Source organism: Pholcus phalangioides, unplaced genomic scaffold (genome assembly GCF_987345545.1).
Source record: "Pholcus phalangioides strain wild (caught in Gottingen) unplaced genomic scaffold, Ppha-v1.0 ptg000020l_1, whole genome shotgun sequence".
NCBI classification, from domain to species: domain Eukaryota; kingdom Metazoa; phylum Arthropoda; class Arachnida; order Araneae; family Pholcidae; genus Pholcus; species Pholcus phalangioides.
In genome coordinates this window covers 2,784,735-2,799,909 of record NW_028301613.1, presented here as the reverse complement: position 1 = coordinate 2,799,909, position 15,175 = coordinate 2,784,735, and the positions used below count along the sequence as shown (strand labels likewise).

At 31.9% G+C, this 15,175-nt stretch overlaps 1 long non-coding RNA gene across 1 annotated transcript in view; it reads left to right on the top strand.

Moving 5' to 3' along the window:
• The window catches only part of LOC149070757 (uncharacterized), a 500,755-nt gene that overhangs the window by 443,331 nt on the left and 42,249 nt on the right, over nt 1–15,175 (top strand). Inside the window, exon 4 of the long non-coding RNA XR_016194986.1 lies at nt 11,390–11,618. This is a non-coding gene — a long non-coding RNA (uncharacterized LOC149070757). The remainder of the gene's footprint in view (nt 1–11,389; nt 11,619–15,175) is intronic.

The following is a 15,175-nucleotide window of genomic DNA, read 5'->3' as shown; positions in this document are numbered from 1 at the left end:
AGAAATCGTTCAGGAATTAATGAAAGAAATCGTTCAGGAATTAATGAAATTTCAGAATGAAAGGAATTCGTTAAGATTTTTGGGAGTTCGGAAAAAAAAATGGAAGTTTAAAATAATGGAACGATATATTTTTAAAATTACTGAAAGAAATAGTTTCGGAATAAATGATGAAAATAGTTTCAAAATTAATGATAATGAAATATAGGCATATAGCTTCACAATATGATGAAAGAACTAGTTTCAGAATATTATGGAAAAAAACAGTTTATTTCAGAAAAATATATATAATTTCAGAATAAGTAAAAAATATCATTTCTCAGAATGAATAAAACATGTAGTTTCTCTAGGAATTAATGAAACAAATAGTTTCGGAATCAATGCAACAAATAGTTTCGGAATTAATGAAATAAATAGTTTCGGAATTAATGCAACAAATAGTTTCGGAATTAATGCAACAAATAGTTTCGGAATTAATGAAACAAATAGTTTCGGAATTAATGAAATATAGTCCTATAGCTTCAGAATATAATGAAAGAAAGTTTCAGAATTAATGAAAACTGAGAATGAAAGACTTTATTTCAGAATTGTTAGAAAAATTTTAAAATTTTTAACTCTATATAATGAAACAGTTTCTGAATTTTTTTGAATCAATGAAAGAAATCATTTCAGAATTAATGAAGTATTTTTTTTTAGTAATGAAAGAATTGATCAAAGAAATATGTTCCGAATTAATTAAAGACACGGTTTTATAATTAAATGAATTTTTTCACAATTTAATGATTTTTTCGCAATTTAATGAATTTTGTTTCATAATTTAATGAATTTTTTTTCATAATTTAATGAATTTTTTTCATAATTTAATGAATTTTTTTCATAATTTAATGAATTTTTTTTCGTAATTTAATGAAAGAATTAGTTTCAGAATTAATGAAAACTCAGAAGAATTTATTTCGGGAGTGTGATGGAAATTTAAAAAAAGAAAATTTATATAGAACTAATGAATGAAACAGTTTCTGAATTTTTCTGAATCTGTGAAAGAAATAATTTCAGAATCCGTAAATGACGTGTCGGGTTTGAAGCGGATCACTGCCGGGGTCATCGTCATCGTCGGTGATGTTATCATCGTTATCCCTTATTTGACGACCCCCCTCCCCCTTTCCCTCACTTCCTTTGAAGTTTTAGGTTAACTCTGTACTATAAGCGCCCCAATAAAGGCATTGGCGTGGTTATAATGATAATTCCATCATAATCCTCGAAAGTATCACACGGGATTATAGAGATAATTATTCAGCCGTGGCCGGGATTTTCGTATATTTACTAGTGAATAATGAAAAATTTCATGTGAAATTATTTTTAACTGAAAATTCATTATTTAGCGGGTTATGAGATTATTTAGTATTGATTGATAATTTTGTAAAAAAATTTTCATATATTCAATTTCTAATTATCAATTAATAATCACTTTTTATGGCAATTAATATAGCATAATCAATATATATACTTTAATTATCAATAGCATAAAACTTATTTAAACCCTGATTATAATGGATAAGATATTTAGCTTTGAATTAGTATTATATTGACGAAATAAATCGTAACAAATCAATATTCTTTAAATTTTTGCGACTTTTATCGGAAGTTTACGTATTTTTATCGTTGAATTTATGGTTTTTCCACGTAAAACTCAGCATTAATCAAAAGTAGATGAATATCAAGAATTGAAGAAATGGTTTCAGAATGAATGAAACAAATGATTTCAGAATTAATGAAACAAATGATTTCGGAATTAATGAAACAAATGATTTCAGAACATTTCAGAATTAATGAAACAAATTATTTCAGAACATTTCAGAGGTGATGAAATACATTATTTTAGATTTACTGAAATAAATGGTTTCAGAATTGAAAAGGAAAGATTTTTTTTTTCAAAATTAAGGAAACAAATAATTTCAGAAATAATGAAAGGATTAATTTTACAAATAGTAAAATAAATAAATTCAAAATTAATGAAGGAAATAAATTCAGAATTAGTGAAGGAAAAACAAATTCAGAATTAATGAACGGAATAATTAATAAAGGAATTGAATTCAGAATTAATGAACGAAATAATTATTAAAGAGGAAATAAATTCAGAATTAATGAACGAAATTATTAATAAAGGAAATAAATTCAGAATTAATGAACGAAATTATTAATAAAGGAAATAAATTCAGAATTAATGAACGAAATAATTAATAAAGGAAGTAAATTCAGAATTAATGAACGAAATAAATTCAGAATTAATGAACGAAATAAATTCAGAATTAATGAACGAAATAATAAAGGAAATAAATTCAGAATTAATGAACGAAACAAATTCAAAATTAATGAAGGAAATAAATTCAGAATTAATAAAAGAACTGATGTAATATAAAAATTAGCAAAATTATATTTCTAAAACAAAGTAACGGTAAATACCGCGAAAATAATCGTATTTACTGTATTAAAATTTACGTTTTAATGAGTGATGTGTGTCCATTGCTGTTTTTCGGATATCCAAAAAAACGAATCGAACTTCAGCCATGACCAGACAATCCTCGCACCCATATTTCATACTTTACATACAATATATAAATCGCCATAAATAAATTATCCTCGTAAACAACAAACACCAGCCCCAAGTTCCAGAACGTTCCCGTCATAAATAACACAACCAGTGTTTTTTTTAGGTGTTTTATTTTCCCCCCCAGTCTTAAACACCTTGGGAAGAGGGGGGGGGGGAAACTGGTCCGAAAGTCTAATACGTTAAAATACAACCTCAAAACAAAAAATTTGGTTCTTTATAAATCTCGAAACCAGGTCCGAAAAAAGCATTTTGCAGTGGGTGTATAAGCGACTGCCATCTTGCCGTTGAATTACAGCGGTGCATGTCTCGAGTTCACCGGTGTGTTTCTTTGCTGGTGCTTAAGAAACACAGAGAGAGCAACGGAACCGTAAGTTCCAAGTGGATACAAATTTGTTACAATTCTTGTTACTTTCTACTCTCTTTTTTGATGCTTTTACCTCAGATGAATTTAATATTTATGTTTGTTTGTTGAGGTCTAGACTATAGTGCGCGTGCGGTGGCCTTGTCCCGTAACTATATCTCACACCGGATCCGGCCGGACTCGTCCCTTATTTATTTATTTATTTTTTTACCATTGGACGGCTTTGTTTTCGTTGAAACGTCCATGTTAAAAAGCGTTTGCACCAGACGTTTTTATTGCCCTGAAACGTCTTTAAACTCACACGGGTTCATTTCTCGTAACGGAACTGTCTTATAAGGCCGGCATTCTCTGACCACAGTCAAGGCTGTTTCGGTATAGAAATGCGTTTGAAACTTCATTTTTGTGCCGTATTCCCCCCCGCATTAGCCGGCATGACACGCGATTCGAGGGGCACCAGATTTTTATTTTTGAAAGTTGGGTGTCTGGTCCGTTCCCCGACATGCCGGGAAAAGTGAAGTTTTATAAGGGCCACACCCGCCAATTCGATGGAGTTTTTATAATAAAGATATTGAGGAATTTTCAAGAATCTGTGATTCGATTTTCTCGGAATGCTGTTGTTCCTCGATATTTCCTGGCATGCCGGCTAATGCGGGGGAATATCCGAAAGTAGGAATCACTCTTCTGCTGTATAAACACTCTTCTGCTGTATAAACTCTTTCATTGTACGCAGAACTCTTCTGCTGTATAAACTCTTTCATTGTACGCAGAACTCTTCTGCTGTATAAACTCTTTCATTGTACGCAGAACTCTTCTGCTGTATAAACTCTTTCATTGTACGCAGAACTCTTCTGCTGTATAAACTCTTTCATTGTACGCAGAACTCTTCTGCTGTATAAACTCTTTCATTGTACGCAGAACTCTTCTGCTGTATAAACTCTTTCACTGTATAAACTCTTCCGCTGTATAAACCCTTTCATTGTACACAGAACTCATCCATTGTTCACAGAACTCTTTCTTTGTACACAAAACTTTCTTTGTACACAAAACTTTCTTTGTACATAGAACTCTTTCATTGTACGTATTCTTTCATTGTACGTATTCTTTCATTGTACGTATTCTTTCATTGTACGTATTCTTTCATTGTTCACAGAACTCTTTCGTTGTACACAGAACTCTTTCGTTGTAAACAGAACTCTTCCATTGTTCGCAGAACTTTTTCATTGCACACAGAACTCTTTCATTGCGCACACAGAACACGTACTTCCATTGTTCACAGAACTCTTGAATTGTACTAAGAAATCTACGACGCCTTAGAGATTCCTTCTATGTCTGTAAGACAATTCTTCAGTTGTCTCAGAAAGTTCTTTATCGTAGAAAATTACACTATGTCTCAGTGAATTCTTTATCTTGGAAAATTACTTTGTTTCAGCGAATTATTGATTTAGGAAAATTCCTCCAGGTTCAACTATTCTAAATGCTGTCTTAGAGTACTCAGAGCTATTTTATTGTACTCAGAACTCCTCGATAGCTCAGAGAATTCTTCCTTGTCTCAGAGATCCTTATGTGTCGTAGAGAATTCTCTTCTACATTTCAGAGAATATTTTATCTTAGGGACTTCGTTTTTGTTTCAGAGAACTATTTTGTGTCTTAGGGTTCTTATTGAACTCTAAACTTTTCTATGTGTTTGAGAAAATTATTTTTCTTAACTCCTCCAGGTTGAACGATTCTGAGTGCTGTCTTAGAATACGCAGAGCTATTTTATTGGGCCTAAAACTCTTCGATGGCTCAGAGAATTATTCTATGTCCTAAAAATTCTTATACGTCGTAGGGAAATCTATGTTTTAGAAAATTCTTTGTCTCAGAGAATTCTTTTCTGTCTCAGAGAACTATCTCAAGGAATTGCTTTATGTTTCAGGGAATTGCTTTATGTTTCAGAGAATTATTTCTGTTTCAGGGAATTATTTCTGTTTCAGGGAATTATTTCTGTTTCAGAGAATTATTTCTGTTTCAGGGAATTATTTCTGTTTCAGGGAATTATCTCAGAGAATTCTTTTCTGTCTCAGAGAACTATCTCAGGGAATTGCTTTATGTTTCAGAGAATTATTTCTGTTTCAGGGAATTATCTCAGAGAATTCTTTTCTGTCTCAGAAAACTATCTCAGGGAATTGCTTTATGTTTCAGAGAATTATTTCTGTTTCAGGGAATTATCTCAGAAAATTATTTCTGTTTCAGGGAATTATCTCAGAAAATTATTTCTGTTTCAGGGAATTATCTCAGAGAATTCTTTTCTGTCTCAGAGAACTATCTCAGGGAATTGCTTTATGTTTCAGAGAATTATTTCTGTTTCTGGGAATTATCTCAGAGAATTCTTTTTGTTTCAGAGAATCATTTTCTGCTTTGGAGAATTATCTCAGAGATTTATTTTCTGTTTCAGAGGACTATTGTATGTTTTAGGGAATTTTTCTCTATTTTACCCTGAACTCATTTAGATTCCAGAGAATTCTATGCCCAAGAAAACTTTTCTATGTTTTCAGGGAATTCTTCTACGTCCTAGGAAAATTCGTCGAGTATTCGGAAGAGTTTGCGGCCCGATGTGAAGAGTATCAGAGAATTCCCACGTTGCAACCAGAATTCTTCCACGTTGTACTCAGAATTCTCCCAGGAATCGAAACTTCCAGAACCCTTCCTCACACCTAAACATAATTTGCTCCTAACCACATTCACACAGTAAACTCTTGCAATTTCTTTCTACAAAAACTGCGCCCTGCACTGAGCGTACTACGTAGTGCTGGAGAACCGATCCCCTAGCTACCGTGAAATATCGGATAACTCTAGCTAAGAAAAGAGAAATGAATTTCTCTCTTTTTACCGATTTTGAAATAATTTAATTCGAATTTAAATTTTATTCGAAATCGGCCAGATTTTCAAGGATAAAATAAGTAATAAAATAAATAAAATTCCAATTTTTGTTTCCTTTTTGAAAAAAAAATATATATATAAAATTTTCACTTTTTTTTTTCGGGAGAAAACTGAAACGCGATATTTATATTATTATTTATTTATTTTATTTATTTATTTATTTTTTACCCCGTTTCATCAAAAAATTGAAGATCGATATTCACGTAATTTGATTCTCGCCTTCTTTCGCTTTCCATATCCGCAAATATTTTGCAAATATTCCTTGTTGTGGATGAGATTTCTCGTCGAGAAATTTTCTGGATCTGGAAAATAAAATTATAAATTTATTTCATTTCATTTTTCTCCAAAAAAAAAAAAAATAATAATAATAAATTTCTCATCATTTCTCATTCAATTTCTTTCGCCATGTTGATTTTTCCTGCTCCTTTAATACATATTTTCCTACCCTTTCCTTCAATTAGACATTTTCTATTTCGATGATATGGTGATAAAAAGGATTTTTTTTTTTTTCGATAGGGAATTTCTAGAAATTTCTAGAAAGTGCTTTCAAAGGAATTTTTTATTTTTAAAATTGAATTAGTTCTTGAATGTCGTTTCTATGATTTTTGTGAATTCAATTTTCTTTATCTTTCTCTTCACTTTCACGTATTTGAAGCCCCATTGAGATCACATTATACTATTTGAACCGTTTTAAATCCCCGTTAAATTTGCAGTTTTATGCTGTGAACACTTTTTTAATTTTTTGTGAATTTAATTGTCTTAATTACTAATTCTTTTCCCTGTAAGTTTTATTGAATACGACGTACAGTGGGACCTTCCCCTACCGGACACTTTTCTGATCCCCTGTCCCGTGGAATAGGGCTTTGACGTATTTCAATCCCCCGTTAGCGGACAGTAAAATCAGGCCCAAACTCGAATTATTTTTTTCTTCCAAACTCTAATTTATTCCTTTTTTGGTCGCAAACCAAGAATTTATCGTATTCATCCAACTAAGATTACGTACCAAGCTCATGTTGGTAAATGTGATAAATCGTCAATTAAATATTTGATTAACTGAACATAGCATGGTCCAGGATTGTGAATTCGAATGCTTCTGTTTGTTGATACATGTGAAGAAAGCTAACATTACAAATTCAAGGTCACAACAGGCAAATTGCCACACGAGGTGGCTGAGAAAAAAGATGCCCATAACAAATATGGATGCCATATATTTCTAAAATACCGCAACCCCCAATTAATATTGCAATTATAAAAACTAAGGATTATATATACAATGATGTAACATTATACAATGCCCATAAAAAATATTTACGGTTGTCTTATTCTAAATATGGAAAGCTTCTCAATTCACCCCGACATGTTTATCGTATATATTTTTGAATGTGCCACACAATTGCGTTGGAATTTACTACCCCGGGAGTAAGCTATTCCATTTACTAACAACCCTGTTAGAGAAATTGCCCCTTACCAATCGATACTGATGTCCCCCTTGTCGAAGCAGTCGATTAGCGGTGTACTAAAATTTCATGGTACATCTTATTCATCCCGTTGAAAATTTTTAACATTTCTATCATATATTCCCCCGACACTTGCGTTCTTCCAATGTAAACATATTCATAAAAGAAAAAATGAAGTTTCTCTTCATAACTGAATCCCCGTGTGCCAACAAGGACGCGCGTAGCTCTTCTCTGCACCCCTTCAACCAAGTCTATGTCCCTCTGTAGGTATGGTCTCCGAAACCTTATACCAGGCATCTTCAACCCGTTGCTCGCGAGCACCATGGTACTGCTCCCTGAATCACCCAGAGTGCTCGATGTTCGTGTCCGATTAGGTGCTCGCGAGCAATTGATCAACGTTCAAATTGAACGCCTAGTACGAGATTGGATTCAAGGATTGAAATCATACCGATTTTTCATGCATTTGTATGTCAAACTTGCCGTAGGGGGTGTTCATTTTTCAGGTGATTGGTAAAGGCAGTGCTCGCGACTAGAAAAAGTTTGAAGACCTTTGCCTTACAGCATAGTTTCCCAAACTTTTCGTTCTATCGCCCCCTTCTTCAGAATTTTTTTTCCCTCATCCCCCCCTCCCAACTCAACGGAACCCATAGGATCCTATGTTAAATCCGTAACTTCTATCGCCCCCCTGGCCCATTCCATCGCCCACTTTGGGAAACACTGCCTTACAGCATACTCCAGTCCAGGACGAACTAAGCCTCGGGAAAGCGGAAGAATGACTTTTGGAGAACGCAAAGAGGCCTTTTTGAAAATGAAACCGCCGCGAGCATTCTATTCACTTTTTTGACCACCGCTGAACAATGTTCACGAAACCTAAGCCGCTCGTCAATGAGAATTCCCGAATGGGTGATCCAAGTTGCATCCGGGATAGCGACACCATTCAACTCGTAAGAGAACCGTGGGTTGTTCGAACCAAAATGAGCGACTATGCACTTTTCAACGCTAAACGCCATCTCCTCCATTCATTTTCCCATGCTCTAATCCTGTTTAAGTTGGTCTGGAGCAACCCCCTCTCGCTTTGATTTGCTTATACCCCTCCACCCCCCCCCCCATTAGCTTCACGTCACTTGGGGATTTACTAACAATCCCATCGATACCCTGATCGACTTTATCGATGAAAGGTGAGAAAAGTATGGGGCCCAAGGACACTTCCTTGAGAAACTCCACTTGTGACGCCTGTCCAATCAAGGAATTCCCCGTTCGCCATAATTCGTTGTGACCTATCTCTCAACCACGATTCTATCCAATTCAGCAAGTTGTTTTCTCCAATCCCAATCTCGTGTAAAAACGCTTTAAGAGTTTACCATGTTGGACCAGCTCGAATGCCTTCTGGAAATCAAGGTAAACAGCATCTACAATTTTGGCCTCACCCAAAGCTTTTGTCACGTGATCAGACTGATAATGTTGTTATTTGAATATTTTTCTCTTCTTTTCACTCTAATTTCAATTTGACTTAATTATTATCTCAAAATATAGGCACGTATCATGTACGGGTAAAAATATGTAATTGGTTTATTGAAGAGGGGAAAAAATGATAAATATAAATTTTTTTCCTAACTTTATTTGGAAATTATGCATAATCGCCGGTAAAAGTGATAAATGTAGTCAAATTTGATCAAACTCTCTTTATGGAGACGATTGGTAATTATGCATAACCATCTAGTGTATCACTTTTACAGTAATTAAAGTGTTTAGGTACCAATTCTGCGACAGAAGCAAACGTCGTATAAATGTGAGAATCGTATAAATGAGGTTTCGCTGAACCTCGTACCTCCCCCCCCCCCCCGTTAGCGGATAAAATTTTTGGTCCTTTATCGAGAGGTTCTACTGCATTATGTATTGGAAGCATGGGCCGAGGTAGACAAACATGAAATTGGAAATTTGTGAATAGCAGTTACTGGGCTTTTAAAAATTTACAATACGATACCGCAATGGGGGGGGGGGAAATGAATAATAATTGATTTTTTAATAAGCTTGTTTACTTTATTTTTTACCATTATTATCATTATTGTTATTTTGGCCAAACGATAGAGTGAACTTTATTACTGTAATGCGCTACTGTAAGGCTTACAGAAATTAAACTAATTTTTGAGCAATCTCAATTCCTACTTGAAAATATTGAATAGTTTGAAATTTATAATTAAAATAATATTGGGAATAAATCAAAGTTAATGATTGGAGTAATAATGAAATAAATAGAGATTAATAATTGGAACAATATTTGAATACGTAATGGAAAGTTATTAATTAAGATAATACTGGAAATTGAAATTTATATAAGTATGATAACATTAGAATAATTGGAAATTTATGAATAGAATAATATTAAAATAGTACTATAGAACAAAACTGGAGTACTTGAATAATAAAATTGGAATAACCGAAATAATATTGGAAAGATTAATAAATGGAATGATTAATAAATGGAATGATTAATAATTGGAATGATTAATAATTAGGATGATTGGAATAATATTGGAATGATTAATAATTAGGATGATTGGAATAATATTGGAATGATTGGAATAATATTGGAATGATTAATAATATTGGAATGATTAATAATATTGGGATGATTGGAATAATATTGTAATGATTGGAATAAGATTGCAATGATTGGAATAATATTGCAATGATTGGAATAATATTGGAATGAATGGAATAATATTGGAATGAATGGAATAATATTGGAATGATTGGAGATTAGTAATAATTGTAATGGCTGGAGATTTAGAATTTAAATATTATTGTAATAATTAGAAATTAATAATTGACACGATTTAATATTTACAATTGGAGCGATTTTCATTCAATAATTGGAAGTGGTTGGAAATCGATAAACAATAATTTTTATAATAATTGTACAATGATTTTTTTTCGCATTGATTTCAGAAAAATAAAAAGAAGAAAAATTTTACGCAAAATCACATGAAACTCGTATTGAAAACTTTCATATTATTCGGAATCCATAATTTACTGTAATGTGAAAATTTTTGTATTACATAAGTATTACAATTTAACAGTGTTTGAAAAATTGTACCTATACCCCAGTGCTAATAATATATTTCAAATTAAATTTTGGAATTGAACTGTAAATTATTTGAATATTATTCTCAATACTCGCAATTCAAAAACGGTCGAATTTGAATGTTTAATTTATGAACAAACACTGGTAAATTTATAATTTCATTTAAGATTGTTTTCTGAATTTAATTTTTCCAATTCCATAATTTATTTTGATGATCGCACAATTTGCAATGTATCACTGCAAATTACTAATCAAGAGCTAAAGGACTAAACGTTATTTCATTAAAAAAAAATTAAATTTGGTGAAGAATCTGGAATAATAAATGACATTTAATGAAATACAGTAAAACCCCACTCTTAACGGACAACCCCCCCCTCAGATGCGGTCACCCCTCTTTTACGGCCAAATAATAATTCCCCTTTGTATAATAAAAGTATGCATTTCAAACCCCTGATTAACGGTCACCCCTCTTTTACGGACGAATTCTTTTGTCCCGCTGGTGACCGCAAAAGAGAAAAGTTTTATAGTAAACATTTTATACGGCAGGGGTTTCCAAACTGTGACGCGCACCTCCTTAGGGAGCCGCAATTGATAATTAAACTGAAAATATTAAACATAGGGATTTTTTTGTGTTGAAAATATTATCATAAATCTGTGTTATACGCCGTTACATTGAAGCTTATTTATTATGTGTACTAATGTGTGTGTATTATTTATTGTATACTGATGATTATTTATTGTGTACTAATGATTATTTATAGCGTAGTAATGTTGTTTATTGTGTACTGATGATTATTTATAGCGTAGTAATGTTGTTTATTGTGTACTGATGATTATTTATAGCGTAGTAATGTTGTTTATTGTGTACTGATGCTTATTTATTGTGCACTGATGCTTATTTATTGTGTACTGATGCTTATTTATTGTATACTGATGATTATTCATTTATCTTTTTCGAACAGATTGTACAGATAAATTATAAGGAACATTGTACATGAAGGAAACATGATCCGTAACATGATGCGAAACTCAATACTGTGTACATAACCGTACGTGATTTTGTGATGTACAGATGATGTACAACGATGTACAGAGATAATCACCTCTCGGATGCGAAATCACACTTCGATACGAACACACACACACTGGATAGTTAACGAGACTGACCACTATTGGCTGCATAATTTAATGGTAATGTACATTTCAAAATTATTTCACATATATTGAGAATTGAAATTTATGTATCGATTGTGAAATTTATGGAAAATTTTTTGAATTTTGAGAACAATGAAATTTATTAGATTTGCGTGTGTGTTTTGATAAATAAATTCGTGAATTTTGTTATAGAAATTCCGTTAAATCATTTTATGTATTACAAATTTTATTCAGAAATTTCAAAAATTTACAAAAAATCGAGGGATTACGTTCAGAAATTTTTATACAACTTCTATTGAGAAATTTGTCAATTTTTAAAAGAAAAATTGTCTTAACAAACGCTAGCAGGCAAATTTTCCAAAATAAAATAACTACTTAAAATATAAAAAAAATTATTTACCAAAACATGATCAAAATTTACTAGTAATTATGGAAAATTTTCCGTAAAATACAAAATTCTATTAATGTTTTCATTTCAAACATTTTGCAAAACTGTCAAAATTGTTCAACAATGTATAAATTTTTGTTTGTTAATTTCTTGAAATTTACAAAAAGAGAATTTGAAAATTTACAAATACAAATTCTGTAAAATGATTAGTTAAGAAATGTATCAAAAGAAAAAATCTAGTGTCTGAAAGAATAATTCAAATATCCAATTTTACTGCAATTTTAGGATATTTCAACTCATTCTTCCGTATATTTCAATGTACAATTTTTTAAATTTTATTAGAAAATTTACCGTATGTTTACATTTTTAAAAATTCATTAGTTCAATTATTCGTCCAATGCCAGCAAATCGGGGAAAAAAAATTTTCTCCGAAATTCTCTTTAATGTAAATAGCAAAAATCCAAAATCTAGGGAAAATTTATTTAGAAATGTACCAAATTTTTTTCAAAAGTAACTTACTTTTGAAAGAATGAAGAAAAATTCACTAAATTTTCACAAAAAACGAAATTTAGTTTTTTTTTTCAAATACGAAAATAAAATAGCATGAGAAAATTTTTCAGAAATTTCTCTTTTTACCTTTTTTTTATTGTTCGTTTTATTAATTTTATCAATACAAACAATTCCGGAAGAAAAATTCTCTAAAATTCTTTAGTTGTATAATTTTTTTAAATTTCTATAGAAAAAAACATTTTCATATTTCTAAATAAAAAAATTCCTTTGTTTAAGGAAAAAAATCTAATTTTTCTAATTTTTTACTACGTAAATGAAACAAAAAAAAAATATAATTAAAAATTTCCCTTTTCGTGGAGAAATTTTTTCTTCGCTGCAATCAATGTCAACAAATTCTGAACAATCTTTCTCCAAAATTTCGTTACTTATTGATCCGTTATTAAAAAAATTGATAATCGTGGGAAAGTAATTTACCAATATTTTTTCAACATACTACAATTTTTAGGATATTGTGACAATTCTTTTTTTTTTTACTTTTCAGGAGAAAATTTAGTAAATTTTTATACCGTTCTTTAAAATTTATCGGGAAAAAAAAATTTAAATACGTAAATAGAATTACACCAAAAAAAAAATTATTTCGGACAATTCCACTTTTCAGCGAGAATACGAATCCTAAAGCATTTTTTTCTAAAATTCTCTTTTAATTATTAATAAATAACAAAATCCCAAGAAAATTTATTCAGAAAGTACCAAATTTCAAAATGCTTTTAAAAAAGCAATTATATTATCCACGAAAATTCCTCTCCAATTTAAGGATATTGTAACATACTGCAGTCGAATCCTTTATAACGAAATTTCATTATAACGAAGTGATTTCTCCGGTCTCTTTGGGTTCGTAATAAAGAGATTCGACTGCATATCAAAATATTTATATAATAATACACTAAAATATATAATTTTCTGTACGTAGGTAAAAATAAAAATGCGCAAAGAAACTGAAAATTCCAGTTTTTTAACAATTTCACTACTTCACCAAACCTGGCCATATCGCTATATTGCAATTCACTGCCATTAGTGAGATGGGTTGGAAGTGAAGTCGCTGCCTATCGGTGGTCGCCTCGAGTTCGTTAGGGAAAATATCTTATCTATATCCTCCCTTGGGTTCGAACCCAGGACCCTGACAACAACCTTCACGATGGTAGACGAGCATCTTACCACCATGCCACTCGGGCTTAACAATTGCACTGTCGCTTTATCATTTATTTGTCGCTTTTTCATTATTTGTGGATAAATAACACAAATTCACAAAATAATTCACAGAATTATGACATAATTACGCAAACAAAACATTATCCATAAATTCAATCACTTCCCTAAACACACATATTCGCATGCCATATATGGCGAAGCCCTAACTCATCAACAGCCCTAACAGACGGTCGGTCCATTGTCCATCCTGGCCGAATCACGATGACCTCACCGCACCAAAAAAATTAAATTTGAAAAAAAATTCCCCCCAATATAACAACACTTCAAACTCAAATACACACACACTCACCCTTTAATTACTAATATCATCGTATATAATGACGTACGCATATTGAACTAGTACAAGTGTAATTCACACTAGGCCGTAACAAAAGCGCCCTTTTTTACGCGTATTTTGTAATTTCACAATTTTGTTTTTTACCTTTTTTTTTTTTTTTGGAAAATTACGAGGCTATCCTTTTATATTTTGCGATTATTATTACAACTATTTTTCTTTTTTTTTTTCCACGACTATTATTCTTCCGTCCACCTGATAATAAGCAGGTTGGAATAGTACATAACGTTCTTTTATGGGCGAGGTCCATGAATGCAGGTGTTTTCTACAAACCGTATCTCCTGTCCTCGCCAACATATGTGGGAACTTTGCAGACATTTTTTTTTTTGTATTTTTTGCGTTGGAGGTCGCCCGAAAATGAAGGTTTTTTTTTTTTTTTTTTACACAGTAAAAGTAAAAAAAAAAAAAAAAAAAAATGGTATGGTAGAGTCGATCCGAGAGCCGTAAGACCCAGTATAGATAGGCCTCCTGTACGCACGTACGTACGCACCTCGAGGGCGGACGTCCGGCCGTCGGTTAGGCCTAATAGCTTCCTTGCCCTGTCACCGTGTACGTAGTTGCATTCAGCCATGCGTACTCTTTTACTATTGCACCTGGTGGCTTAGGCCAAATGAGATTTTTTTTTTTTTTTTTTGGAATTCTTTTTGTGGTAGTCCGGCCATGAAATAGTCGCGGATTTTGAAAAGGATGACAATACTTGCCTTTTATTATTATTGTTGTTGTTGTTATTTTTTTTTATTTTAATTTTAGATCGTGATTGCGTCATTATAAGGATGATGCTATTATATATATATATATATATGAGGATATATCCGCGTGCGTAATTTTTGTCGAAGTCAAATTTATAGTTAGTAATGAGTAGAGCGCGGCTTATACACATGCACTAAAAAAAGTGACAAAATATGCACTAAAGAACGCTGAAATGTGCGGTAATATGCACTAAAGAACGCTGAAATGTGCGGCAATATGCACTAAAGAGCGCTGAAATCTGCAGCAAAACGCTGTAATATGCAGTAAAACGCGGTAATATACAATTAAAACGCGGTAATATACAATAAAAACGCTGATATATCTATACACTGAAAAGTGCGC